This window comes from Tupaia chinensis, unplaced genomic scaffold, assembly GCF_000334495.1.
Source record: "Tupaia chinensis unplaced genomic scaffold, TupChi_1.0 Scaffold000377_2, whole genome shotgun sequence".
Lineage (NCBI taxonomy): Eukaryota > Metazoa > Chordata > Mammalia > Scandentia > Tupaiidae > Tupaia > Tupaia belangeri.
Window position 1 is genome coordinate 1,008,128 of NW_006159876.1, and position 3,257 is coordinate 1,011,384.

General features: G+C 41.8%; 1 protein-coding gene across 1 annotated transcript in view; it reads right to left on the bottom strand.

Annotated features, from left to right (window-relative positions):
- Positions 1-3,257, bottom strand: part of PIAS1 (protein inhibitor of activated STAT 1) — a 157,804-nt gene that overhangs the window by 154,156 nt on the left and 391 nt on the right.

Genomic DNA, 3,257 nt, shown 5'->3' on the forward strand with positions numbered 1-3,257 from the left:
GTTAATCAGCTGTGGACTCACCACTAAGCACTACTTCACTCAACAGAGATTACAAGACATTCTTTGAAGAGAAAGACAATGCACTCACCCAGGAGAAAACAGCAGAGGAAAAGAAGGCGGTATTTCAAAAGAATTATTATGAAATACTTAAAAACTCAAGTGTTTGATAAATTGTTTTTAAATACTGTTCATAAAGATGGTGACAAAACAAAAGCCATCTAAATGTGGCACTTGGCAAAAGCAAGTTAGGGATATTCAAATTAAATCCATGAATAAACTATTAGTACTGAAATGTATTTGCCCCTATCTGAAATAAAAGCATACACATTACGCCACAAAGATCAAAATTAAGTGGCTTTTCCTTGAAAATAAAGAGGCAGAATAGAACAACAGAATTTGCTGACACACTTACACTTTTTTAAAAAGAATTATTTGTTTAATTCTATTTGTTATTATTATTTTTAATTTGACCAAAGAGAGACACACACAGAGAGAGAGAAAGGGAAACCAAGAGAGCAAGCCGCCTGGTCCAGGACTCAACTACATCAGTCTTGTGGGAATCAAGCACCTTTAACCACTATGCCACCTGCCGCCCCCTCCACTTATACTTTTAAAAGTATGGTTTTCTTCCCATTGAATTCCATTATTTACTCCACTAAAATGATCAACTTCTTCCTTTCTGTTGTCCTTACTGTGAGCTAAAATGGCAGTCCAACTTGGTCTGAGTTTTAATGCAAAAAACATTTGTAAAAAATTGTGCTTTAAGAGGAGCTATGCTAAGCTGTCAGGTTATTAACTACCAAGATCATCTGGCCATCACATCCTCCCAAGTTCCTAAGATAATAAAATACTCACCCTCTACATTCTTACAAATGTCATTTATGGGTATTCCCCTAATGAAAAATTAAACCTTTCATAAGCAAATACACACAGAGAACTCATTTTGATATGTATGACTCACAATCTAATTTTTATTGGCAATATCTTGAAGTGTTGCAGCTTGCACTATTTCTACAGGAGATACAGGTCTGTTTTTCCCATCTGATCTTTGCAGATTCGTTATAGATTTAAAAGGACTCACTGAAAGGACTGTGAGGAAAAGAATTATGAACACAATCCACACCAAAACAAAGAGTAAGCTGTGAACTAAGATAACAAAAAAGTCACTTACGTTCAAAGTCTTACAGTCCAGACTATATATTTCCATTCAAATCTCAAAAAAAACCTAGGATTTTCTTTATTCTTACTCTGATTTTTCTGTTATTAGGAATGCAAGCAACAAACCTCCGAAAGGCACAAAAAACCTGTAGAAAATGTCATTTACAAAAGAAGTTATCTTCCAAAGCTTACTGCACAGAAAATTATGTACATACGCTCTCAAATAACTATGGAAGGGCGTGTCTGAGATCACACCCTCCAACCCCCTAGAAAAGAACAGCACATCTAACCATAATAAACCGGTAACAAAATTTTTAGCCCAGCTACCACTAGCTAAGCAATTTATCACAGCTCCTCCAAGTCTCAGGCACAATGAAAATACCAACACATTAATAGAGTTACAACCTGAAAAACTATACAATATGCACACTAAAGGAGAAAACAATTCCTCTGGAAAAACTCAAGTAGATTTTGGAGAGCAAGAAAGGAAACCAATTTTAGAAAAATAACATTCCCCCCAAGTGTTTGGTGTTTATCTGATACTGGCTCATTTTCGAAAAGAGAAACTTTACCTAACAAGACTCACACCAGGGATCTGATCTATCCCCAAAGGCACTTTCTTAAAATGAGAAAGAACAAAGAAGGAAACCTCACAGCATGTGCTTCACATACTAGTTTCTTTGGACGGCGTCAAGAGTGACAATATAGCCAGCGCGAGCTTTTCAGCTTTACTGCATGGTCCATGTATAACAGAACTGATTAACTTTCATTCAAAAGGACTCCTAGCAAAGTATTAGAAGACAAAGATCACAACAACGTAATGATTACATTTTAAGAGGAAAACATGTATCTTAAAGTATAGTTGCCTGCTTTTTTTATTTCGAGAGTTAATTATCTCCAAATATTTAAACTCCAGAAGCTTTTTCATTTCAATCAATAGTGTGAACTTGAGGGGAAAAAAAAACTCTCCTTCTAAATCTACTCTCCCTCGAATAAATTTGTAATTAGAAGTAAATTAAAAAAGAATGACACCTAAAGCCAATACCTTAATGTTGGGATGTTAACACTGCAAAGTTATTAGGAAAAGCGATCGTTTAGTGAGGCTTTTCCACTGGAAAACTCTCCAGAAACAAATCAGGCGTTTAGCTGTTTTAGAAGTTGTCGTCTCATTACAACGGAGGGGGGAAAAAATCCTAAATAAACGTTATTGGTTATAAAAAGATTACTCCTTATTTAAAGAATTTACAATCGTATGCCCCTCCCAGTCTCCACTGTGACAGAGATGTCAGTTCTCTGGGTTGGGATCTAACCAGCTGCTGGGTTCACACACGGGAAGCCACCGAGAAGGGAATATCGCATCGAGAGCCTTGAAATAATACGCGTTAGTTAAGAACTGCTTGCTACTAAACCAAAATTATTCAAGCGGAGCCCCATTTGTCACAATCCAATCATAAGGGTTCCAACCCCCTCCCCCAACTGCTTGTGTAGTGGTGAGTCTGCCTCGGTAAAGAAGCCATCATCAGGTAAAGACCGGGGTGGGGGGAAACGCGGGGAGAGGGGGCCGCCTTTCATCTCGTTTCGCGAGCCCTGAGTGACTGGTACAGTTGAGAGGAACGGAGGAACGTTCTATTTATCGGGGGTTGCAGTGGGATGAGGGGAGACTTTCGTTCAAATCAACATGGCCAGCGAGATGTCCCTACAAACAAAAGGCAACGGGGGGATATAAACACGAACCATTCACCTCCATCAGCTATTGCATCGCCATCATGGTGTGTGCAGAGACCCCCGAAGGCTCCGCGCACCCTCCACGCCCGCCGACGCGGGCGAAGGGAGAGGGCAGCTGCAGCCCACCACCCCCGCAGCTCGCCAACACACACCCCCGGAGGGGTCTCCCCGCGCAGCCCGGGATCCGGGAGAAAGAGTAACGTCCAGCCCGGGCACCCTCCCCGCCACCCCTCGGCCAAACCCCAACGCCGGCCCAGGGCTCACTAAACTTTGCTGGAGCGTCTCCCCCACATCCCACCCCAGCGCCCCGGGATCGCGCCTCCCACGAGCGGGACACCCCGGGCGCCTCCTGACAGGCGGGCAGCGGGGGGGCG